We start from the raw sequence: 27,038 nt of genomic DNA on the forward strand, positions 1-27,038 counted from the left end.
GTATTCTTGCCTGGGGAATCCTGTGGACAGAGGAGCCTAGTGGGCTACAGTCCATGGGGTTGCAGAAGAGTTGGGCAGGACTTAACAACTAAACAACTAAGACAACAACGACGCAGGCAACGCCAGGAGTCATGTCCTCACTAAAGTCCTGGTTATAGGAAGAAGCCCACTGGGGGCTTGAAGGAATCCAATTTGCACTCCAAGGACTTGCAGGTAGAAAGCCTTCAGGAGCCCCTCAGCCGCAGAACGGAGAGTCCTAGAACAAAGCCCGTTCTGGTCTTTTGTTTGGTTAGCGGGTGTACCCTATCTCCTGCGTACACTACGATGCCTGTATTGTTTCGGTGCCAGCAATAAGGAGGAAAACGCCACCGAGCGTTCTGGCCGGCTTTGGCGTGTGCAGGTCAGGGTGGGAAATTCCCTCCGATTCTGGCTGGCCACCTAGTATTTACTTTTTTTCATAAGTGTGTCAATTTCAAAATACCAGAGGCTCTCCTTAAAGAATCATCACAAAGAACTGGACATTCTGGTGTTTGGAACAAACATTCCAGCTTACTGGCATCACTGGCCTTACTGTAATATCAGCGATAACAGCAGTGACCACACTGCAGTGTAAGATCCCTGGGGACTTCCCAGGGAAAGCCTTTCCATTTATGGTAAAAGCCAGTAAAGAAATGGGGGGCTGATGTTTAAACCTAGTTCTACTGGTGTTAGCACTTCCTAGGTGTTCCAGCGATGAGATCAGTGGGCATCAATCAACTGCCTCCAGCCTCAGAGGGCCTGGGCCCTTGACCACTCCTGATTGATCCTGTACTGGAATCCACTCTTGGCCCAAGGATCTTGGGCGTTCCTTGGTCCTAACTTTGGGAAGCTTCTGACTTGCTAGTTTGCTCTGTGGTCTCATCCCTAAATCAGATCGCCTGGCTTGCTACCTTGTCTGGCAGCGGTCTGGGCCCTGGCTACCCACAGCTGGTCCGTGGACCAGCAAGCAGCAGCAGCATCCTTTGGGGGCTGGTTTGAAACGCTGAATCTCAACCCCACCCTGGAATGACCGAATGAGACCTGCCCTTTAATAAGTCCCCGGGGTGATTCATTAGCACATTCCAGGTTGAGAAGCTCTGTGCTAGAATTCCTGAAATAGAGCCACCCTGTCCTGTCGTCCAGGAGATAGACCTTCCATTCACTGCAGGAGTCCAGGACAGTTGTGTTCTAAGAAGAGTGGATCCAATTCAGGAAACTCAGGGAGCACTATCAGAACTTGACCCATTTTCTGCTCTGTGATGCTACCACCTTTTCAATCAAAAGGGAAATGTTATTTTCTGTTGAAAGAAATGTATTTGGGGAAAAAGCCCAAATGAAACAAAAAAAAAGGGAACGCACCCTTCACATCACCCCACTTACCACGAACAAATAATTGGGAGTTTCCCTACGGCTTTTCTAACCCACCCATGAAAGTACACACTGGTAACCAATTCTACTTATATCCTACCCAAGATATTCCTGTGCGTCTATGTTTGCGGTTTGCCCCGTCAGCTCAGCAAGGAGGGAAACCCCCATGATGGGCAAGTGCCTTTCTTTGGCTGGAATTGTGGAGACAGCACCCCACTCCAGTCCTCTTGCCTGGAAAATCCCCTGGGTGGAGGAGCCTGGTAGGCTGCAGTCCACGGGGTCGTTCAGTCGGACACGACTGAGCGACTTCACTTTCACTTTTCACTTTCATGCATTGGAGAAGGCAATGGCAACCCACTCCAGTGTTCTTACCTGGAGAATCCCAGGGATGGGGGAGCCTGGTGGGCTGCCATCTTTGGGGTCGCACAGAGTCGGACACGACTGGATCGACTTAGCAGCAGCAGCAGCTGTGGAGACTCAATGGACTTCCCTGGTGGGAAGAATCCGCTTGTAATGCAGAAGATGCGCAGAGGGTGGGAATTCGATCCCTGGGTCAAATATGCTTGTAAAGAAATAAAATGAATAGCATTTGATCCTTGTGCATATAGGTTTGAAAAAAAAAAGTGAAAGTGAAATTGCTCAGTCGTGTCCGGCTCTTTGTGACCCCATAGACTGTACCTCCCAGGCTCCTCCATCCATGGGATTTTCCAGGCAAGATTACTGGAGTGGGTTGCCATTTCTTTCTCCAGGGGATCTTCCCCACCCAGGGATCGAATCCCGGTCTCCTGCACTGCAGGCAGACTCTTTACCGTCTGAGCCCCAAGGGGGCGTATAGGTTTACATAGATATCAAATGAAAATCATTGTTAATGATTACTTTTCCATATGCTTTCTGAGTTAGCACAATGAAAACATGTTAGAGGGAGCCCACGGAAAGGCCTTCCATTTAAAGTAGCAGCTCTGTGTGAAAAGCATGTGGCTCAAAGAGAAGACAGCAGGGGGCCCTCCGAGAAACAGGACAACCCAAACCAAATGGGAGTCCAGGGTGTCGACCACACTCTGATTTCCTTTCGGATTTCTTCAGGTCTCCCTGCCAACCCCATAGAATACGTAAGACACTCTCCAATGACCTGTGTTCTTCTGGAGTTTGCAAATGTGGCTTGCAGTCCATGGGCGGGGCCAGGAGACCCAGGGAACACTCCCCATGAGGTCGTGAAAGAGCTCCAGGACTCCTTCGAGAAGGGGATTGTTTCCTAACAAATAGTTTCCAACTGCTTTACAACATCCGTATCGTGTTCTAAGCTGGAGCTTTCATTCTTTCTTGGAGGACTAGGCTAAAATCCAGTTGAGGTCATCAATTTCCAATTCTTCTCTAACATTTGTTTGGAAAATCCTTCACTTAGCTTCCTTGATCCACTTAAAATGCCATTGCCCTGAACCTTTCTAAAATTAAAAGAAGTACATATATGCATACACCACCTGAGTTGAACAATCCTGATGGTTTATAGCATTTTTACACACTGACCCTCCACCTGCTTGCCTTCGTCCCTTTATATTCCCTGATTTAAGTTTTATTTGTGTTCTTGAAAGGTTCAGGGCCCATTGGTGACCAGAGCTTTCCTGCACAGGGCTTTTCTTGTGGCTCAGAGAGTGAAGAATCCTCCTGCAATTCAGGAGACCGGGTTTGATCCCTGGGTCAGGAAGATCCCTTGCAGAAGGCAATAATTACCCACTCCAGTATTCTTGCCCGGAACATCCCATGGACAGAGGAGCCTGGAGTGGCAGGCTTACAGTTCATGGGATCGCAGAGAGTCAGACACAGCTGAGTGACTAACACTTGCACTTTCACTTCCTGCTCTGAAGAAATTTCATCTGAGGAAGGGACACAGTCATATGCCAAGGAGACTGCATCTTTTCTTCTTATGTGTGGAGGTTAGGAGAGAAAGAGTTGCTCCCCTCCTAGGACTCATGATCCGTGTCTCTTTGTGTATATTGGTTTCTTGTTGCCTGTATTACAAATTAACAGAAATGTAGTGATGTAAAGCAGCAGTTTGTCATCTAATGGTTCTGGAGATCAGAAGTCCAAACCCATCTCATTTAGACTGAAGCCCAAGTGTTAGCAGGGCCGGTTCCTCCTGGACGTCCCGGGGAGGGTCCTTCCCTTGCCCCTTTCAGCTTCTCGAATTTGCCAGCACTCTGTGGCTCACAGCTGAATCTCTCTGACCTTCGCTTCCATCATCACATCTCCTCTAATTCTGACCCTCCTGTCTCTCCCTCGTAAGAGCCCTGGTGATTACAGCCTTAACTTAATCACATCTGCAGAACCCCGTTGCCTTGGGTAAGGTCGCACATAGCTCTGGGGATTAAGACACGGACATCTTTAGGGGACTTTATTCTGTCTGCCACAGCCTGAAAGACACAACTACTGAGATCGTGACCTTTCAGTGTGCTTGACCAGCCGAGGTGGGATTTTACGTATTGCCTATGGTTTGAGCTGCTTGGAATCAACTCCCTTAACAATTCCTCCAGGTGTCTCAGAGATGGAGAGGCAGAACCACACTTCTGACAGACCTTTGTTGTGGTTGTTCAGGCGCTAAGTCGTGTCCAACTCTTTGCGACCCCATGAGGGACTGTAGCCCACCAGACTCCTCTGTCCATGGACTTCTCCAGGCAAGAATGCTAGAGTGGGTTGCCATTTCCTCCTCCAGGGGATCACCCCGGGATTGAACCCGCGTCTCCTGCCTTGCAGGGGCTTTCTTTATCACTGAGCCTCCAGGGAAGCTTAACTGTACAAGTGTTATGGTCTATTAGCACAGCTTCCATTTTATGTTGGAGTTCAGGAACCTCTACTTCTTAGTAGAGATGCTGTTCCCGCAAGTGGTTTTTAATAACTAGAGTTACATTCCCTGAAGAAAGTATATTTATAGATTTCCCAGAAACTCTCTGCTGTTGGTAAACTTGGTCTAACCTAGAGCTTCAACACATCAGCAGCATGAATCCAGGCACCATTAGGGAGGTCAGTGTTTGTCTTGCTTTCTGGTATATCTCTGATTACTTCCATCCCCCACTTAATTGGCCAACAGCCTGTTGTGTCTGCTTAACTTTGTTCAAAACAGAAACTATTTGAGTGTTCTGATGGCTGTAATTCAAGACCTTGTTATATAGAATACGTTCATATTTGGCTTACTTTTATTGAATGTCTGTCGTGGGCCGTGAGTTGAGCTGAGTTCCTGGCACAAAGCTCAGTAAGAATTTGATGGAAATGGAGCTGCCGCCAGCATGTTCTACTCCAGTAGGTAAGAGATTAAGTGGCTTGAAGTGATGAGGAGGATGCCATGGTCTCACTACTTCCATTACTCTCTGACCCGCTGGGCAACAGCCAGGTGCCTGGACCCCAACCTGGCTTCAGTATTTTCACCCCTTATTCTCCACTCTCATGGAAGCTCTGTTTCAAAATATGTGTCTGCCTATTGTCTGTCTAATAGCAACTGCCACGAGTTTTTATGTATCCTAAGGGGAAAAAATGGGCTTCCCTGGTGGCTCAGACGGTAAATAATCCACCTGTAATGCGGGAGATCTGGGTTCGATTCCTGGGTTGGGAAGATCCCCTGGAGGAGGGCATGGCAACCCACTCCAGTATTCTTGCCTGGAGAATCCCCATGGACAGAGGATCCTGCTGGTCTACAGTCCATGGGGTCGCAAAGAGTTGGACATGACTAAGTGCAAAAAAAAAAAGGAGAAAAATGGAAAACAAAGCCATAATAGAGGAATTTAAACTGGTTTAAGCCAATCTTGGCGTTTCTTAGGTTACACTACAGGTGTGTGCTGGGGCTGGCCTGAGCCTGTGTCTTCCCCAGTCCATGGCTTGGTTGTTCAGTAATGTTAGGCATGCAGCTTGAAACTGCCTATGGCAGAGCTATTTATACCATGAAAATCTCCAAAAACTACAAATCAGAGCTCTCTCTTTTTTTTTTTCCCCTGAAGTCCTAGTTTGCCAGCATACCAGTGTCACCAGCACATGCATTTTATGTATTTACCAGAGTCAATTAAAACAGGTAATCAGTCAATTAATTATATGAAGGCATGTTAATACGTGTTAGCAGTAGTAGTTGAACAATGTTTAAAAGAGCAATATTTTAAAATCATAGATCTATGTGTAGAAAGACGTTCTCTGTCAGTCCGAATATTTTTCCATTTGCCAGGGGAGGAGGCAGATTTGACTCAGTAAGAAGAGCTCTGATCCTTCTTTCTGGATGATGTAAGCCAGATGCACTTGGAAATGCCTTTCTGTGTGTTTCCCCAAAGTTTCAGCTATTAGGATTCTTAGGTTACGGGTGTCCACAGGGACATGTTAGTCAAAGCTTTGCTAGGGTGGGGGAGAGGCAGAGAGAGGGAATAAACTCAGGATTCAGAGATCTGAGTGGACCTGTCAGGGATGGTTTGCCGCTGCCTAAACTTGCAACAATTAACAAGATAAACAATTCCTGGTTTTCTCAAGTCCTTTATTAATTCCAACCCCCTACTACATGTCCAGCCTGGAGATCCTAGGGCCTGATCCGGGGTCAGCCACAGGCTGTTACAGGACTCTCAGTTGCAGAAACTTCCATGACACAGGCAGATACATGGGCTCAGGGAGAATTCAGGCCAGGTGTCTTTCCTGTGTCAATGTTCAGGAAGTTGTCCTTCCAAAGTTAACCAAACCAAACAGATTGATTTGTTATAAAAAAATTTCCATAAGGAGAAAGTTTACCATGAAACAGCCCGTAGGAACATAGGCTTTCTGTAATTAGCATCCGGAGAAGAACATACGGATGTTTCTTCTGTCAACATTCCCTGCTCTGCACTCCCTGTTCTGTTGGCTGGACTCAGCCCCACATCGCGCCCGTTGGAGCATGAAACTGGGGAGGTCAAGCATCTCACATGGACTCAATCACAGATGTCAGCCTCCTGCTTCCAGCCCACAAGCCACTGAACCATGTAGGGCGAAGGTTAGCACTGTAGTTCTTGGCGCTTGCTCCGGGTTCCTGGGAGCCGTCTTCTCTCCCCATGATCCTCTGGCCTCCACATGTCGCCTCCCACCCACTAACCCCACCTCATCATATAACCATCCTTGTAAAACTAAACAAACAGGAAAGATCGTATAATTAGCAGTTTACATACGAACTCTGCTGTGTTGTAAAAGCTGAGTTCTTGTATTCCACCACCTAAGGTGAACCCGGTCATGTGTATTTTATATAGTGCTATTGTTTAGTTGCTAAGTCGTGTCCAACTCTCTTGCGACCCGGTGGACTGTAGCCCGCCAGGCTCCTCTGTCCATGGGATTTCCCAGGCAATAATCCTGGATCGAGTTGCCATTCCCTTCTCCAGCTAATCTTCCTGACCTAGGGATCAAAGCTGGGTCTCCTGCACTGGCAGGCAGATCCTTTACCCCTGAGTCACCGAGGAAGCCTGTTTTGTATAGTAGCATCTGGAAATGGAGTTTATGATTCCAGAAGACCCCACAGCAATGACTATAGGTTAACACAGCAGCTCTTTCCAGAAATTCTACTAGCCTAGAATGCCTCTGCTCTTGCAAACTTCTTAGTTATTGCAACCAGGCATAAAATAACTAGGACTAACCTTCTTAACTGCCTAGCCAGGGCTCCTTGAAAGAGTTTCTGAGGCTTGACACAGGTGTCATATGATGTCATACGATGGCATGGAGAGGTTAGAGGCTGGTGGCTCAGTGAGGATTCCTCTGCCACGAGGTATGGGCTGGGTTATGATGGTGCTGAGCCTGGAGAGGGAGAGATAGGAGATGCAGGGAAGGGTCAGATGGAAAAGATTTTGTTCCTGATGGGATTTAGGGATTCCAGGATTAGGAAGAATCATCTCTAACTCCAAGGGCTTGAGTCTGAGCTTTGGGAGAAGGCGGAGACCATTGACAGACATGGGGAAGAATGAAATGGAATCAGTCCTAGAGCGGTGAATACCTAAGGGAAAAAGCCTTGGACTGCATTGGTGTTATTACTAAACATGGATTCTGTGGTACCGGCTCATAGGATAATACTATCAAAAAAGATATTAACACTAATTAAGCACTTACTGGCCTAAGGCAGCTGTGCTGAGGGTAGAAGAGAGCAAACTGAGACGGGTCAGCCCCCTCCTCTCCCCAGAGGGCTGTTCCCCTGGACGGATTACTCCTGCCGCTATGCATTTATAGCCTCTGGAGACAGAGCAAGATTGCTGGCAGCCACTCAGACAAGAGTCGCTCGCCAAGTGAGACCACCTGGAACGTTTCAATTCCAGAAGAGTTTATCCTGAGTCATTTACTTATTTCAGAAACCCTGACTGAGTATCCTGTAGGGCAGGCACTGGGTTTGGCCCTGACTGTGCATGTTTGTGCTTAGTCGTGTCCGACTCTTTGCAACCCCATGGAGTGGGGCCCACCAGGCTCCTCTGTCCGGGGGATTCTCCAGGCAAGAATACTGGAGTGGGTTGCCATTTGCTTCTCCAGGGCATCTTCCCAACCCCTGAGTCCCCAGCATTGGCAGGCAGGTCCTTTACCACCAGCGCCACCTGGGAAGCCCCTCCTTTACCCTTATTGTCCCACCATGCCGGAGGCTGCTCACCTTGGAGACCTGCTGCAGATATGGCGTGGGTACGGCCCCAGGGGCAGATTTACACCCTGTCCCCTGGATTTTCAAGGGGCCAGTGAGAGTTTACCCGAGGCCGCCAGAACTTCCATGCAGAGTAAACCAGAGAGGCATTGTCCCACCACCGTGAGCATCCTCAGGTGTGTCTTAAGACGTTGGTCTTGACAGAAGGTGTATAAATTTCCTAGGGCTCCAGAGCAAACTTCCACAGACGGGGTGGCTTAAACAACAGACGTGTATTTCTTCTCCGTGCTGGAGGCTGAAAGTCCAAGATCAAGGTGTGGGCATCACCGGCTTCTCCTTGGGCCTCTCCCCGTGTTCTGCAGATGGCTGTCCTCCCTACGTCTGCACACCATCTTGCAGCTGTCTGTGTATTCATCTCCTTTTCTTGTGAGGATAACAGTCATATTGAAGCCTGGCTCATCCTATGACCTCATTTTACCTCACACCCCTGGGGGAGGAAATGGCAACCCACTCCAGGATTCTTGCTTGGAGAATCCCATGGACAGAGGAGCCGGGTGGGCTACAGGCCATGGGGTCACAAAGAGTAGGACACGACTGAGTGACTAAACAAGTCCTTTGTACTGAACTCACTATAGAAAGTGAAAGCCCCTCAGTCGTGTCTGACTCTCTGTATATGGACTATACATATACAGTCTGTGGCATTCTCCAGGCCAGAATACTGGAGTGGGTAGCCTTTCCCTTCTCCAAGGCATCTTCCCAACCGAGGGATCAAACCCCGTTCTCCTGCATTGCAGGCAGATTCTTTACCAGCTGAGCCACAAGGGAAGCCTGAAAAGTTTTCTCATTTTTTTCCAAGCTATGGCTCTTTGTAAAATTCTTAATTATCTCTACAATTCTTTCCTATGACTACTCAGAATTCCCATCCCACCTGGGTGGCATGGAGTTCAAATTCATGGCCCTGTGACTCAGATATTATTGGCACGAAGTCATCTTATCTAAATTATACATGATTACTGCAGTCCTAAAGAAAACGCATCTGGTCGTGAATGTACATATGGTCGTAGAAGGAGAGCACGCTCGGCTTTGTAGGAGAGTGGGAACTATTTTGAGTAGAAGTCTCATGAGCTTACTGGGTCTTTTTTATTTGTTTTCAATTTCTAATTTTCATGCCTGAATTGCTGACAAAACCCGATCTCTTCCAGAAGAGTTGGCAACAGTATTTAAAAGTCCATAAAAATCAGACAATAGGTCGTTAACGTTTAAGCCAAGTGTTGAAAAGTTAAAAAAGCCATGGTAGGCTAAGAAGTTACTTTAGGCCTTTGCTAAGCCAGTACGGGTTGCTTCATAAGACCTGGTTTGATATTAATGCTATTTTTACAAAAGTATTTTGTGACTTGATTGTTTAAAAGGGGAAAGAAGTCATTTTCTTGTAAAAATGAGAAAGTCTTAATGGAGCACTTAGACTGCTAAGTGCAGCCTGAGATTTTTCCTTCTTCTTGTTGTTTGGTTGCTTCAGTTGTATCCGACTCTTTTGCAACTTCACAGACTGTAGCGGGCCAGGCTCCTCTGTCCATGGGATTCTCTAGGCAGGAGTACTAGAGTGGGTTGCCATTTCTTCCTCCAGGGGATCTTCCCCACCTAAGGATGGAACCCAGGTCTCCTGCATTGACAAGTGGATTTTTTTTTTTTTTGTCACTGCAGCACCTGGGAAGGCCCGGGCTGAGTTTTAAAAGAGAAAGTGCCTCATGGCCTGGAAAACCAGGGAGGCCATGTAGGTGGGGATTGGAGTGAAATCTCAGCTAGGCTAGCATCACCAGTACGATTGGTTTCCTAAATACTGCCTAGACTGTTATTTGATGGATTCATTCATTATACTGACAAAGGAAATGGCAACCCACTCCAGTATTGTGTGGGAAGTCCCATGGACAGAGAGGACCCTGGCGGGCTACAGTCCACGGGGTCGCTAGAGTCAGACACGACTGAATGACTAAACAACAAAAGCAATGATTCATTGTTCTCTTGTGAAATCTTAGGGAAGGAGTGGTTATTACTATTGTTAATATGTAATAGTAATAGGCACAAGAACTGTAATAAGGATGAAGACAACAGTTATCAATGTCCAACTGCTTGAGAGACTCCTTTTTCTGAATCTTAAATAATACCGTTTGTTAGAGGAAAACAAGTTAGTGCAGTGTTGCCCATTAATGCAAGATGTTTGAACCTCTGACCTTTTTAATCTCCAGAAAGAAAGAAAGAAAAGCAATAAGGGCAAATATTTTTGATATGTTGCTTAAAAATTAATATCTTCTGACCTTGGCTCATTAGAATAGCAACAACAAAAACCAATAGGATAGCTACTTTGTTTCCACCCAGTACTGTAATTTGCTTGGCTGTGAAAATTTCAAGAGGCCGAACTGAAAGGCTGAAGAAAGCTCGTGCTCCAAAAATAGCTTGGAATCTTTCTGGAGGCCTAAGGGAACAGGCAGAGGAGGCTTCTCTCTATCTGAGGCAACCTGCCGCTCTGCCTTTGCAGTTCAAAGATGGCTAAGTTGAGGGAGGTGGGATGGATCCTAATTCTTTCCTCCAGAGAAAGACCATTTCTTGGCCCCTGAGCAAAGGTGGGTTTACCACAAAGTCCATGAAGCTTGAGCTCTGGGCATCCTGCCCCACCCTGTCCGCCATGTGCAAAGGCACTCCTTTCTTCAAAGGACCCAGACAATATGTTCATAAATAATAAGCCTTTGACAATTTATGGAAGGAATCTTTTCATATGCATTTTCTTAAAGAGGTTCCCCAGATTGTCTGAGCTTCAAGGTCCACAAAACCTGGGTTTCTGCCCTTGCCTCTAGGATGACATTGTTGAGAAGTGTTTTGTGAGATTCAGCAAAATTTTGCTTTTTCTACCCCAAGTGGCTTTGGCCCCTGACACAGAGATCAGGCTCCTTCATGGGATGGAAGCTTGCGGGCCAGGCAAGATAGTCAGTTCTCCATGGGTGAACGGGGGTGCTTTCCACCTAGAGGGGCATGATGCACAGACCACTGCTCTGTGAAGAGCGCTGATGGAGGCTGACCAGGTGGGAGAAATCTCCAGCACTAAATTATCGGAAGCCAAGCCAAGTGTGTACTTTTAATGTGAGAAAAGTCCCCGTGGGGAAACTTCTTTGAAATCCCGGGCTAGGGGCGGATTTTCTGTCCATGTGTCCCTGATCCGATTGGTTTTGTAAGAGCTGGTACATGTTGCTGACAGTATCTGCTTCTGTTTCATGAGTTCATGAGTTCTTGCATCCATCCTTTATCTTCTTTGCGCCTAGGATCAGGGCTCAGCAGAGTGGCTAGGAAACAGAGGGTCTTGAAACTATTTGTTAAACACTTCTCTCTTTCTCATTCTCCCTCTCTCTCTCTTACTCCTCCTCCCTCTCTCTTCTCCTCAGGTGCTTTATAAAAAAGGATGCTAATGTACCCCAGGATCTCTCAGGTGAGGCTGTTATTATGTATAATCTTTGTACACAGACCCTTGTAGAGTGTAGGCAACACCAGCCTTTTGAGTGGCTCTTCTAAGTGACAACTACCACCGTGTGATTCTTAGGGAAATCAGGCAGAAGGAGTCCTGCCTTCACCTACCCCATCCACACTGATCGCCTCTTCATCAGAGCTGTCTTCCTTTAAGTATGAGAGTTTTCCAATACATGTGTGTGTGTGTGTGTGTGTGTGCCCATGCGCTTAGTCATGTCCGACTCTGTGCGACCCCATGGACTGTAGCCCACCAGGCTCCTCTGTCCATGGGACTCTCCAGGCAAGAACACTAGAGCAGGCTGCCATGCCCTCCTCCAAGGGATCTTCCCGACCCAGGGATTGAACCCACATCTCCTGCATTGGCAGGTGATTCTTTACCACTAGCGCCACCTGGGAAGCCCAGTATGAGTCTACTTTTCAAACGGGAATCTTCTACCTTAGTTATCAGTGAGTGCTTTAGTGGGATATTTAGAGGAAAGGGACACTGGACACCAAGAAGATTAGGAACCGAATGGAAGGCAGGCAGCAGCAGACAAATGCTTGCTCTGTGAATGGCCAGGACGAGTCCTGAGTGGCTTCTCAGCTTTGGGGGCAGGGTGGCAGGCTCATATCCCAAAAGCTTCCAGCCCTGGCCAAAAAAATTCTTTCAGTCCTGCATGCCTGAGGCCTGGGGGTGGGAAAAGCCTGCAGAGGTCAGCTCACGGGCCCACGGGCACCATGTTGGCCTTTCTGGCGGGCACACTGCAGGTCATTGTTTTATTTTAAGGTGTTTGAATGGAGGAGGAAGAAAGTGTTTTTTTTTTTTCCTTTCATGTTCTGGGGCACTGAAGGATAACAGCGGGGCTTGATTGTCTGGACAAAGATCAGCTTCTTCTCCATCCCCAACACTCGTGAGTCCACCCCAGGGAGGGGCTCGCTTCTGAAACATCTTTTCTTTGAGAGAAAAAGTCAGAGAGTGCTGTTGGCCCCTGCTGGCCCTGGCTGGTAGCCCCGAGTCTGGAGAGCTGAATGCATGACTGTCAGGGAGGAGCAGAGTGGGGCACCTCTGCAGACCCGTGTCTGCTTTGCCAGGAGATCGGGCCAGTGCGTGCTGACCTGGCTGTCCCTGCCTGATGCTGTCCCAAAGCCCTGGACGTGAGCAGGGCACAGGAGTGACAGACAGGCCACCACGTGCTCCAGCCTCTGGGAGAGCCTGTCCGGACCTGTGGGCTTTGACCTGTGTGTGCAATGTGTGGTTGTGTGGTTTTGAACCAGCCTGCCTTTGGCTATTAAGGCCGTTCTCACATCCCTCAGGCTTTGTGCCCAACGTGGTTATGGACGTTGAGACTGAGAATATTTTTAGTTAAGGCCTGACTCTGTGGTTTCATTAGAAATGAGGAGGAAAAGAGGGGAATTGTCCTTTGACTTTCGATAGGAGTGGCTGATCTCTACAGGGAGGCACCCTGGATGGTCCAGACAGCTGGCGAGCACGGTGTATTGCCATTACTCATTTGACCACGTATGTGTGTGTTAGCTGCTCAGTCGTGTCTGACTCTTTGCGACCCCGTGGACTGTAGCCTGCCAGGCTCCTCTGTCCATGGGATTCTCTGGGCAAGAATACTGGAGTGGGTTGCTATTTCCTTCCTGATCCAGGGCAAACCCAAGGCTTCTGCATCTCAGGCAGATTCTTTACCGTTTGAGCCAATAATGTTGTCATAATGCTGCCTCACTTTTTTCCACCTTCATTGTATTTTTTTTTTCCAGCTATATCTATGAATTTCCAGCTGTCTGCTGGGCACTCTGCGAGGCAGCAGGGGAAGCCCTGCAGTTGCCCTCAGAGACCTCACTGTCTGGGGTGTTTTCTCCATCACATCTGGCATCTTGTGTGTCCTGATCCCCCTTCCTTTTAATATGAATTCTAAAGAAGACCACAGAAAAAGGAACCGCTTTTTGCATGTGGCTGATAAACTGGTTATAAAGAGGGATGCAAAAGAACAGCCCCCAAAATAATCTGAGCAAGGACAGCACGGTTAGAATGAGTGTAATTTTCCATGGGGATTACTTTGAAGGATGCCATTTATTTGGAGATGGCAGTTCTGGTGTGTCGCTGAGCAAACAAGAGCTGAACCTCCTTACCTAAACAGTCACACAGTTAAACCCCACTATCTTTGGGCCCTGGGGGATTCTTTGGTTGGGCTGGAAAGTTCTTTGGGGTGCTGATGTTCCACTCTGATCATTAACTGATGCTAAGAAATCTTCTGTAATCATATTTTAACGTCAGAATTGGGTTTATGCAATTTATCTCACCGGTGTCTTCAATGTATCTTTCTTTCCTTGATAAGTGATAGATTGAGAACTGAAATGATCTATTTCTTCCTAGAGGTCCAGGTGGTTTAGGGAAATGTGGGCACTGTGTATGTGTCTGTGTGTTTGCATTTAGCAAAATGGGCTTGCCCTGCATTCATCACTTTATAACACCTTGTTACTATTATATTATTACTTTGTGGTGAATGCAAAGCCCGATGTACTGTGAACTCTCCTTGTCATTCTTTCCTCTGTCATATGCAGTCAGGTGTGTGATCTGGGGAAAGGATGGCCACCTTTGCTGGAAAGGGTATTAAGAGCACCCCTTTCCGAGTCTGGGCTGCCCTGGGCAGTCCCCTGCACCGGAGGCATCGTCTTGGTGCTGATCTCCTCGGCTCCCTGGACAGCGGGCGCCCCACTGTCCCTTGTCAAGGCTGTTTGCTCCCAGTAGACCAATTACTTCATTCCTTCTCTCCCCACCTCTTTAGTTTATTGGAGTCATGGTTTCTAAATTCTTCTTTCTAAGTTTACAGACCTCAAGTCACCTTTCTATTCTCCAGGAAAATCTTAAGGCTCTCATTGCTCGTGTCTCTTTAATGCTCAGCTATGAACTTAGCAACTGTGTCAAGCATGTGGCAAGCTCTCCTTTCTCCTTCCCGGGACCCTCTGCGCCCACTGCCCTGCCTCTCTCCATCTTTTCCTCTTGGGGGCCTCCGGCTACTGTAGTTTCAGTCCTTGTATCCTGAGGGAGTGTACCCCTGGAGTCCCTCAGCGAGCCTAGGCCGGGCACTCATCCCAGGCTGGAGGCTGTCGGGATTCAGAACCCCTGGGCAGTACACAGGGGATGGTCCTTGTATGTCCCAGTAATTTAAGATTCATATGAGAGGTTAGGTTCAAAATCACACGTGCGAAGCGTGATAGGCTCAGGCACGTGGGAGAGAGGAGACCCTTGGAGAAACATGGGGAGCTGTCTGGGGTGCTGGAGAATCCCCTTCTCTACACTGCGGGGTTCCAAGCTCCTTCTGCCATGGGCCCGGGGTCATGGAGACCTTGAGCACCATGGCAGAGAGAGCTGAGAAGCAGCCAGCAGCAAGATGTGGTTAGGAGATCTACAGAAGAGGCCTGATCAGCTAAGTGCCTTAGATGCTGAAACATGAGCTGGAGTTTCCAGAAAAATCTGGACCTTGCTGCTGCCACATTTCACTTGGAAAAGTACAAAGGGCTCAGCTCACCACTTAAGCCAACAAAGGATAGTCTGAGTTTCAACCCAGCACCAGCTCTGATCATCTGATGTCCCTAAGACTTCCCCATGGCAACCTTGTGAGCTGCTTCACCTGTCTAGGTCTCAGCTTTCCCATCTGTGAAATGGGGCTTGGAGTAAATGTTCTCTGAGTCCTTCTTCCACTCTACAGTTCTCTTCCCCCGCTTCTCCTCCTCCAACCCCTCCTTCTCATCCCAGCCTCATTCTTCACACAGCTGTCTTAGATGCCCTCAGCTGACCGTCTGAAATTCTTCTCTGGGATCTCGGTCAACAGGAGAGTTGCCAAAAGCTTGGAGGTCTGCCACCCCCACAAAGAGTGAGAATGTGTGTTGTTTGGAAAGAAACAGAAGAAGAGGGTCGTTAAAGCTAATTATGGAAATGACGAGTTAGCGAGATATCCTAAGAGGAGAAAAATCCGGGTCCAATTGCCTGGTGGTGATGAAATCATTCTGGGTTGGAAGCCTAGCTCCCCTAGAGAGGTTGTGGGAGGAGGGAGAGTTACGGCCAGAGGGTGGGCAAGAGCTGGTCATCTTAAACCACAGTTGTATCCCCAAGTGTCTGAAGAACTGGAGACCGGGGTAGAATAATATTTATGAAGCTAGCTGGGCAAAACCCGTGATGGCAGCCTCATCCCTCCTAAACTGGTCTATTTGTAGAAATCCTTTCTCCCCAAATGTAAGGAAAGAGCTGGTTTTTATGTATCATCACTGAATGAAAAACACCGTGACCATGACCTGCTGGCATGCACTGGCTGTCAGTTCGCTGAGCTCTGGTGGCCACAGAGGACTTTGCTTGAATTCAGAGGAGATACAGACAGTCACAGGAATACAGATGGAGTGGCCCCGCCGGGCCCCAGCACACATTTCCTTACAGCAGGTCCTGTAACTTCTCTGGGAAAACCTGGTGCCTCAAGAAAGCCCAGTTTGAAAACCACTTGTGTAGTTGAACCTTCTTATTCACTTATTCTTATTCACTCAAAGGCATTTATTGAGCACCAAGAAGCTTTTGATGCTTTTGAACTGTGGTGCTGGAGAAGACTCTTGAAAGTCCTTTGGACTACAAGGAGATCCAACTAGTCCATCCTAAAGGAAATCTATCAGTCCTGAATATTCACTGGAAGGACTGATGCTGAAGCTAAAGCTCTAAAACTTTGGCCACCTGGTGCAAAGAGCTGACTCACTGGAAAAGAGGGAAAGATTGAGGGCAAGAGCAGAAGGGCCTGACAGAGGATGAGATGGTTGGATGGCATCACTGATTCAATGGACATGAGTTTGAGCGAGCTCCGGGAGATAGTGGAGGACAGGGAGGCCTGGCATGCTGTAGTTCATGGGGTCACGAAGAGTCACTACACGATGTAGCGACTGAACAATGTGCTAGGTTTGAGGCTTAAAAGAAGAAGTGAATATGGGAGGTCAGCCATCCTTCTTGACTTAACTGTGCTTCCCTATTTGGAGGTTGCTAGGGATGGTGGGGACCCGCCTGGGTGGAGTGGGGAACGTGGTTTTCACCACCCACCTTCCTTGGTGAATCTGTCTTCTGGAGTACGAGAAATCTGAGCCCTCCTTCACGCTCATTCTCGCAGAAGCCCCACTCCCTCGTCCCCACTGCCGACCCACTCCTAATGGTGGGACAGCCTGCCTGGGTGTCTTCTCATCTGTGCATAACTGCACCGCCTTGTTGGAAACTCTGACCAGTCACTTAGCGTTCGAGGCGAGGGAGCGACTGGTGTGTGCCTACAGAGCTGCAACAAAAAGTGCTCTTGTGCTCAGCACTCCTGCGTCCTCAACACTAAGTTGCTTCTGAGAGCCCAGGAGACGGACTGTTTATTCTTAAAACCAATTTCAAAGGTGAGTCAGACCACTAGCTCCATCCTCATAATGTGCCATATGGAAGGTTGTTTGCAAGAAGGATACTGGTGTCCCCCACATCCCGACCTAGCGAGAGTTCTGGTTCTGCATGGGGCCAGAGTGAAAGAAAGAGCTAGGTGCTTCTGCCACTCTGCAGTGGGGCTTGGCGGCTGTTCCCAGCACAGCCAGGAGCCCACTGTGGTCCGGGGGCCGAGAGGCCAGGTGCCCCCAGGAGAGAGGAATCTAGGAGACCAGGAGCACAGGGTGGTCCGGCTCATTCCTGGCCTGCATCTCTCTTCTCACTTCCCGGGTCCAGGCTCCCTTCATCAGCTCTTACAAGGAGGACTGCAGTAGCCTCCTCCTGTCCTTCCCTCTCACTATGGCCAAAGTTACTCAGCAGTGCCGAAATTCTCAACAAAGCCCTAAATTAGCAGTGATAGTTGTCAGCGGTGGAAGAGAGAGATGGTGAGAAGAGAGGGGGACAGACAGAAAGAGAGGGAAAGAGGATCCCTTGATGCTGCCAGACTGCTTGTACTATGAAGCTAAGATCTCTGAGCATGGTGGTCAGCGACACCCACACACACAAGTGAACACAGCACAAATGTTTCTTTAAGCAGAGTTAGTCATTCCTTTATCTATGTTTCCACATGTGATGTACACCCTCCTTCAAACCAAACATTTCTATTTTTTTTTTAATTTGGATTTATTTTTGGCTGTGCTGTCTTCATTGCTGTGCATGGGTTTTTTCTCTACTTGTGGTGCACAGGCTTCTCATTGCAATAGCTTCTTATGTTGTTGTGGGCCATGGGCTGTAGCCTGCTCGGGCTTCAGTACTTTTGGCTCCTGGGCTGTAGAGCACAGTCTCAGTAGTTGTGGTACACGGCTTAGTTGCTCTGGGGCACGTAGGATCTTTCTGGACCAGGGATCGAACCCATGTCTCCTGCATTGGCAGGCGGATACTTCAGCACTGAACCACCAGGGAAGCCCCAAACATATTTATTCTAATTATCTATTTCTGTGACCATCTTGGCTTCCTTGGTGGCTCAGATGGTAAAGAATCTGCCTGCAGTTCAGGAGACCCAAGTTCGATCCCTGGGTTGGGAAGATCCCCTGGAGAAGGAAATGGTTACCCACTTCAGTATTTTTGCCTGGAGAATTCAATGGACAGAGAAGCCTAGTGGGCTACAGTCCATGGAGTTGCGAAGAGTCAGACATGGCTTAGTGACTGAAGAGCACAACATGTACGTGTGCATGTGTGCACACACGTGTGTGCACGTGTGCAGTGTGCCTTCACAGCCTGGGAATGCCTTTTCTTTGAGATATTGTTGCCTGGTCTCTTGTAGGGCCCTTTCTCTATTTTGGTTGGGGAAGCTTCCTTTTTCCCTCTTTGCTTGGCCTCATTTTTCCCCATATGGAAAGTTTCCCTACCCCTTTATAAATGGGATCACTGGCAGTGAATGTTTTTCCTGATCTCTCTGACCCATGGTTGGTAGAAAGGATTCTAAGTCCTAACAGCAAATATTTTTAAAGAAATAGGAACTCTTGGACATAATAAGGCTTCTTTCAACCCATTCTCCTTGCACACAACTATGTATTTAATGGAAAGAAATGAAAACCTGTATTTTTGCTCACAGAGGACAGTAGACAAAATGAAGATACAGCTGGTCATGTATATGTTTTTTTCCCTCCCCAGACTGTTTTTCATTAGAAGAGAGGAATGTGGAGGAGTGGAGGTTGAAGACTGAATTGTGAGCCCAAAATCTTCCTATGTGACTGGAACTCTGTAAGAGGACAGGGCTAAGATGGGCAGTTTCCTCTGATCGGTGCCTGAAACTGACATCCTGGATCTCAATTTAGTGCTTGTTCATAGAAAAACAGCCTGTGGGTTTGAATAAGAGCCCATAGGAGCAATGCAGTGACAGATACAGCATCCAGGGAATTATGGGAGAGAAGAGGCCAAAAGACCTCCAGGAAACAGGCCAAGCTCCTGCAGCAAACTGCTTTATAGCTCACCCCTCGGCCTTATTAGACTCATGATGTAGTTACAGTGATCTGGGACCTTTTCATGGAGTTGCCCCTTCCTAAAGGCAGAGACGTTTCAGAGCTGTGCGGGGAAGTCAGGGGCTAGAAGAACAGAGTAACGCAAGTTGTAGCTCTGATAATCAGCTCCCAGCCTGGCTCGGGAGGAGTCATCAGACAACTGGCAACTCTGTCTCCCCCACTTGGCCACACCCTCTCCTCCAGAACTAAGGCACCAGGTGCAGCCCTGACTCAAGGAACAAGTGATTGGGTGGCTGCCCGTCAAAGGTAGAAAGCATGTTAATGCGAAGGTAACAGTACATGTTAAAGGGCTGAAGCAGATAGTTCTTCATCAAACTTACCTATACGTGTAAATATTCTACTCATACTTATACTATGATTTTACAGAGTTTAAGGCATTTATAAAAATTTTAAAATAAATATCTGTTAAATCCTTAAGACTGTTGAATAATTATAGAGTGGCATGAGTATAACAGGGGAGTTGGATTATCTCTTCCCCAATTGCATAGTAGCGTTTTATGATTGTTGTAAGGCAAAATGGCTGTCTGGGGAGGCCTTACAAATAGCTGTGAAAAGAAGAGAAGCGAAAAGCAAAGGAGAAAAGGAAAGATATAAACATCTGAATGCAGAGTTCCAAAGAATAGCAAGAAGAGATAAGAAAGCCTTCTTCAGCGATCAATGCAAAGAAATAGAGGAAAACAACAGAATGGGAAAGACTAGGGATCTCTTCAAGAAAATCAGAGATACCAAAGGAACATTTCATGCAAAGATGAGCTCGATAAAGGACAGAAATGGTATGGACCTAACACAAGCAGAAGATATTAAGAAGATATGGCAAGAATACACAGAAGAACTGTACAAAAAAGAGCTTCACGACCCAGATAATCACGATGGTGTGATCACTCACCTAGAAACAGACATCCTGAAATGTGAAGTCAAGTGGGCCTTAGAAAGCATCACTACGAACAAAGCTAGTGGAGGTGATGGAATTCCAGTTGAGCTATTCCAAATCCTGAAAGATGATGCTGTGAAAGTGCTGCACTCAATATGCCAGCAAATTTGGAAAACTCAGCAGTGGACACAGGACTGGAAAAGGTCAGTTTTCATTCCAATCCCAAAGAAAGGCAATTCCAAAGAAAGCTCAAACTACTGCACAATTGCACTCATCTCACACGCTAGTAAAATAATGCTCAAAATTCTCCAAGCCAGGCTTCAGCAATATGTGAACCGTGAACTTCCAGATGTTCAAGCTGGTTTTAGAAAAGGCAGAGGAACCAGAGATCAAATTGCCAACATCCGCTGGATCATAGAGAAAGCAAGAGAGTTCCAGAAGAACATCTATTTCTGCTTTATTGACTATGCCAAAGCCTTTGACTGTGTGGATCACAAGAAACTGTGGAAAATTCTTCAAGAGATAGGAATACCAGACCATCTGATCTGCCTCTTGAGAAATTTGTATGCAGGTCAGGAAACAACAGTTAGAACTGGACAAGGAACAACAGACTGGTTCCAAATAGGAAAAGGAGTTCGTCAAGGCTGTATATTGTCACCCTGTTTATTTAACTTATATGCAGAGTACATCATGAGAAACGCTGGGCTGGAAGAAACACAAGCTGGAATGAAGATTGCCGGGAGAAATATCAATAACCTCAGATATGCAGATGATACCACCCTTATGGCAGAAAGTGAAGAGGAACTCAAAAGCCTCTTGATGAAAGTGAAAGTGGAGAGTGAAAAAGTTGGCTTAAAGCTCAACATTCAGAAAACGAACATCATGGCATCTGGTCCCACCACTTCATGGGAAATAGATGGGGAAACAGTGGAAACAGTGTCAGACTTTATTTTTCTGGGCTCCAAAATCACTACAGATGGTGACTGCAGCCATGAAATTAAAAGACGCTTACTCCTTGAGAGGAAAGTTATGACCAACCTAGATAGCATATTCAAAAGCAGAGACATTACTTTGCCAACAAAGGTTCGTCTAGTCAGGGCTATGGTTTTTCCTGTGGTCTTGTATGGATGTGAGAGTTGGACTGTGAAGAAGGCTGAGCGCCAAAGAATTGCTGCTTTTGAACTGTGGTGTTGGAGAAGACTCTTGAGAGTCCCTTGGACTGCAAGGAGATCCAGCCAGTCCATTTTGAAGGAGATCAGCCCTGGGATTTCTTTGGAAGGAATGATGCTAAAGCTGACACTCCAATACTTTGGCCACCTCATGAGAAGAGTTGACTCATTGGAAAAGACTCTGATGCTGGGAGGGATTGGGGGCAGGAGGAGAAGGGGACGACAGAGGATGAGATGGTTGGATGACATCACTGACTCGAAGGATGTGAGTCTGGGAGTTGGTGATGGACAGGGAGGCCTGGCGTACTGCGATTCACGGGGTCGCAAAGAGTCAGACACGACTGAGCGACTGATCTGATCTGATCTGAAGGCACAAAAATGCTGTGGGAGTCTGTATCTCAATCTCTGCATGTGTGCTCAGTCAGCCGTGTCTGACTCTTTGGGACCCCATGGACTGTAGCCCACCAAGCTCCTCTGTTCGTGGGATTTCCCCAGGCAAGAATCTTGGGGTGAGTTGCCATTTTCTCCTCCATTCCCAGTGTGTTCAAGGGGTTAATAATAGCTCCCACTTTGTAAGATTCCATGAGTGAAAGCTCACTGGTACGAATCAGAGAACTCTGTAAGGCTTGTGTTTGCTATGACCAGAGCTTTAGTAGTAACAGTAAAGGTGTCAGTGCTTTCCTGGTGGCTCAGTGGTAAATAATCCACCCACCAATGCAGGAGACAAGGGAGATGCAGGTTGGACCAGGAAATGGCAACCCACTCCAGTATTCTTGCCTGGGAAATCCCATGGACAGAGAAGCCTACAGTCCAGGGGGTTGCAAAGAGTCAGGACTGAGTAACTGAGTGCGCATGTCAAAGGTAGCTGCAACAGAAGGGGAAAGTTCATCTTACCAGTGAAAAAAACAAGGAACGAAAGAGTGGAGCTGGGGTCCTTCTCATATTTGTCCATTTATGAAAACGTGTGTTTGTATTCATTTCATGCGACACTGAGATGGATTCAACTGAGGTGGCGGCTGCTGGTCCTGCCTGGTGAGAGGACTTGGCTTCAGTGGATTTTTACTTTCGGAATCTAAATGTGAATGAACCCCGCTGTCCTGGAGGCTCATCAAGTCTTTATCCCTCAAGGCTCTTTCCAATTACTCAGTGAAAGAGTACAGCAGGAGAAAATGGACATGCATGCTGTTAGCACAGGGAGACTGATGGCATCTTAAACTCTATTTGTAGGTTTGTAATATTCTCCTAAAAATCCCTGTGCCCAGAGTCAAATTATGGTTTCCTTTGCTATGATCTGTCTTGAGAGAATAGTAGAAGGTTGTGGCTGGATGAAACCTTTTAAATCAAACCAATCCCCCATTTACAAATGAGGAAACCAAGGCCTGGAGAGGTTAAGCCTGAGTCACCGAGCTACTTAGTCGTCCTTGAGAGAAAATGAAGCTTTGCCTTTTCTTTTTAAGAGGGTCCTGGTGGCTCCACTCTGAGTGCATGTTGTAACTGCCTTTGTGCAGTGATACCAAAACTTTTTAGTAGAAAAGGCGATTCTTTGAAATATGAAGCCAGTTCTCTCCCTGCCAAGATACTTAACAACAGCAATGAGCTAGGACATCTGTCTGTGATGGGGAATTTGGGAGGCAAATATTTTTACAGAACCTAAGTGTTCAGACAAACATGAGGAGCAAATATGGTCTCAATTCCAGCTGAGCCATTAAAACCTGGACAGGGGAGCAACAGAGAATGCAAATAGAAGGTGGATAGGAAATACAGAGTCCAGGCTCCTTGTATGAATTATATGAAAAATGAAATTAATGCAGGCTTGAGTTTTCTTTACACGATATGACTGCATTAAAAGAGTCATCATTGGTTTCTAGGAAAGCATTTGAATTTATAAGTTTCTCCTTTGGAATGTAAGTCTCTGGTTAAAACTTGGCAAGGCTGGCTGTATGCTTAGAGGACTGGGCAACCTGAGCCAGGGAGAGCCTTGTTTCTGCCCTGCAGGACTGGGGTGGCTTAGAATTGTCAGGGCTGTGAGTTGGACGTAGAGCCTCTCCAACAGAGTCAAGCCAGGATTTGATTAGGCAAGCGGCACCAGGGCAGGGAGAGGGCATGGATGGGGAAATGCACCAGGGTAGGGAGAGGGCGTGGATGGGGAAATGCACCAGGGCAGGGAGAGGGCGTGGGTGGGGAAATGCAGTAGGGGGAGGGCCAAGAGCAAGGGCCAGACTACTGGACTGAAGTGAGACAGAGTCACCGGGTGAGGTGGGAGCTGTCATGGAGGGAGGCATCCAGGCCGAGATTTGCTCCCGGTAGGGGAAGGCCACGTGGGAACAGGTAAATGGGCGGTCTTGACTTTGAACCTTCAAGTTCTTTTTTTAAAAAAAAAATGTGTATTTACTTACCTGTTTGTATTGTGATAAAAGTCACATAATGTCAAACATGTTATTTTAACCACACTTCACTATACGGTTGGTGGCCCTAAGTACATTCATATTGTTAGTGAACTCTCACCATCATCCATCTCCTGAATTTTTCATCTTCCTAAACTGAAACTCAAAGACACTTGCTCTTTGGAAGAAGAGCTATGACCAACCTAGACAGCATATTTAAAAGCAGAGACACTAGTTTGCCAACAAAGGTCTGTATAGTCAAAGCTATGGTTTTTCCAGTAGTCATGTATGAATGTGAGAGTTGGATTATAAAGAAAGCTGAGGGTGAAAGAATTGATGCTTTTGAACTGTGGTGTTGAAGAAGACTCTTGAGAGTCCCTTGGACTGCAAGGAGATAGAACAAGTCCATCCTAAAGGAAATCAGTGCTGAATATTCATTGGAAGGGCTGATGCTGAAGCTGAAACTTCAATACTTTGGCCACCTGATGCGAAGAACTGACTCATTGGAAAAAACCATGATGCTGGGAAAGATTGAAGGCGGGAGGAGAAGGGGACAACAGAGGATGAGATGGTTGGATGGTATCACCGACTCGATGGGCATGAGTTTGAGCAAGCTCTGGGAGTTGGTGATGGACAGGGAGGCCCGACATGCTGTGGTCCATGGGGTCGCAAAGAATCTCAGACACGACTGACCGACTGAACTGAACTGAATACTGAAACTCGGGCTTCCCAGGTGGCTCAGTGGTAAAGAATCTGCCTGCCAATGCAGGAGACGCAGGTTCCATCCTTGGGTTGGGAAGATCCCCAAGGGAAGGAAATGGCAACCCGACCCAGTATTTGTGCTGGGAAATCCCTGGGACAGAGGAGCCTCATGGGCTACAGTCCATCAGTTTGCAGAGAGTCAGACTCGCCTTAGAGACTAAACAACAACATCCTGAGACTCTGTTCCCAGTAAGCGCTCCATCTCCACCCCCGCCTCTGGCCCCTGGCGTCTACCAGTGCACTTTCTGACTCTAAGAATTCGACTGTTCTAGATTTCTCGTTTGCGTGTGTGCTAAGTTGCTTCACTCATGTGCCACTCTTTGCGACCCCATGGACCATAGGCCGCCAGGCTCCTCTATCCTTGGGATTCTCTAGGCAAGATTACTGGAATGGGTTGCCATGCCCTCCTCTGGGGGATCTTCCCAACCCAGCGATCAAACCTGCATCTCTTATGTCCCCTGCGTTGGCAGGCGGTTTCTTTACCACTAGCGCCACTTGGGAAGCCCAGATATCTCGTATAAGTGAAATCAAACAGTATGTGTTTTCAAGTGCTTTTGAGGTAAAGGGTGGAGCAAGGAGGTGGGTTCCTTGATGCTCCTCCTACACTTACGCATGAGTTCAAGGTGGGCCAGGAGTGCTAGGTGACACCAGGACAAGTGGGAATGGAAGCCGTTGGGATAACTAACGTTATCCGAATTGGAGGGAAGCCTGGCGTGCTGCAGTGGGACACGACTTAGCGACTAAACACCAAAAACAGCCATAAATATTGACACAGACCTGATTCTCCCCTTCTTGTTAGGGAAAAGCTGTGCTCGTATAGAAAAATGGGTGCAATTCTTCACTATCTCTTTTGAAATACTCCTGCCTAGATATAGGAGGATATTCTCTCCCTAAAGCAAATGACACTCTTAACCCACCCTTCACCCCCCCACCACTGCTGACCAGGAATACGTGATTGCCTACAGGACTGACTTGAGGATCCTCCTGAAAAACTAGCTTCCTCAGGCCAGGGCGACAGTTACTGGAATTTCAACATTAGAGATCCTTACTTTAGCGTCGACTGTAACGCTGACAGTGCAGCTTGCCTTTAAAATGTGAAATACTGCTGGGGTAAATGAAGGAGGAAACAGACAGAACAGGCTCCATCTTGAAGGCAGGTCTCCATCGTGGGCTGGAATGTGGACTTTGAGCTCTATGCCCAGTATCTATGGAAACAACATACCAACTGGAAAACCAGGCCCCTGGAGGGAAGAGCCCCAGGGCTCGTCCCCAGACTCTCCTTAGCCTAAAAGAATATCCTAGTTATCTGTGTAACCAAATAGAATCATACATTCTGTTATGCTTATTGGGGTATGACCACAGGCCTATTGATAATTGCCCACTGTTAACTACCTAGGCTTAAGGCATATGAATCACGGGTTAACTTTGATTGTATCTTTCTTTTCCTTTGTTCAGACTAGTTTCAGGGAATTTGGGGAGGTGGGTTTGGGCATGTATACTTAGGGTGTATAAAGTTTTCACAAAAACTGATCGGGGTCCTTGGTTAAGAGGAGACTCTGCCTTGGGCCCGCCGCTGTAATAACCTGCACTCCACGATCTGCATTGTCCTTCTGAGTGAGTTCGTTTCCTGGAACACGTGGCTTCAGGGTGAATTAACTCAGCAGTTCACGGTCCTGTGTCAGCTCTGAGTGAGGACGGGTGGGGAAGGAAAGCTGAGAGGTAAAAGCAAGGGCCATGTGTCAAGAGGGGAGAAGAAACCCAAGGCGAGCACTGCTTATGGCAGAAAGCTTCCCGGGTGGCTCAGTGGTAAGGAATCCTGCCAATGCAGGAGGTATAGGCTCCATCCCCTGGTGGCAAGATTCCCTGCAGAAGGGAATGGCGACCCACTCCAGTATTCTTGCCTGGGAAATGCCATGGACAGAGGAACCTGGTGGGCTACAGCCCACGGGGTCACAAAGAGTCGGGCACAACTGAGCGGCTAAACAACAACATTGCAGAGGGCCGTCCTGGAAAACACTGTTGCTTGTCTGCTTCTGAAAAAACACAGAAAGTGTGAGCAGACTTGGTGCCAGGTATTAATAATATCCTACGTGTCCAGGGGAAGGCAGAGGAGACTAAAGCCTCTCCTCACTGTGGGCTGTACTTTCCTTAACAGAATCCGATGCGTTTACACAGTGATCTGCACTTCCATAACTGATCTGCGTCCGTAACTGATATTTCACTCCTCTTCAGAGTACTGTGATGGAGGAGGAGGAAGCGCTGTGAGAGCAGACTACAGGCAAGATGAAACTTGGGGGCTCAGGCGGGTAACTGGTTTTCTTGATGTCATAATGTCAGAGGTGATCTATTGAAAAGCCTCAGTGGATTCCTGGAAAATTAGAGGAAGAAGCTGGTGATGACGGTGGTGAGTGGGGGTAGGGCCAGGGTTTGTAAACACTCTGAAAAGGAATTGAAAGTTTAATTTTTGCAGAACTTCCCCGGGGTCTAGTGGTTAAGAATCTGCTTGCCAGTGCAGGGGACGTGAGCTTGATCCCTGGTCCGTAGTCAGAGTGGTGTTAGTCGCTCAGTCGTGTCTGACTCTTTGCGACCCCATGGCCTGCGGCCCGCCAGGTTCCTCTGTCCATGGGATTCTCCAGGCAAGAATTCTGGAGTGGATTGCCACTTCCCTGGTCCAGAAAGATCTCAAATGCCTTGGGGGCAACTAAGCCCATATGCCACAACTACTGAGCCCAAGAGCTTCAAGCCCATGCGCCATGACAAGAGAAGCCCCTGTTCGTCACAAATGAAAAAGCCCAGGGCAGCGACAGAGACCTAGCGCAGCCAAAGATAGATAAATAATTTTTTAAAGTTTTCTTAAAAAATATTTTTTGCACGTGCGTATGTGCACCTTTATTGAAGAGATT

General features: G+C 47.5%; 1 long non-coding RNA gene across 1 annotated transcript in view; it reads right to left on the minus strand.

The window, feature by feature from the left end:
* Positions 1-1,835: 1,835 nt before the first annotated feature.
* LOC104985629 overlaps positions 1,836-27,038 on the minus strand; it is a 48,844-nt gene continuing 23,641 nt past the window's right edge. Inside the window, exons 2-3 of the long non-coding RNA XR_824953.1 lie at positions 7,005-7,161; positions 1,836-1,948 (exon numbers count right to left, since the gene is read on the minus strand). This is a non-coding gene — a long non-coding RNA (uncharacterized LOC104985629). The remainder of the gene's footprint in view (positions 1,949-7,004; positions 7,162-27,038) is intronic.

This window comes from Bison bison, unplaced genomic scaffold (genome assembly GCF_000754665.1).
Source record: "Bison bison bison isolate TAMUID 2011002044 unplaced genomic scaffold, Bison_UMD1.0 scf7180017864053, whole genome shotgun sequence".
Taxonomy (NCBI): Eukaryota; Metazoa; Chordata; class Mammalia; order Artiodactyla; family Bovidae; genus Bison; species Bison bison.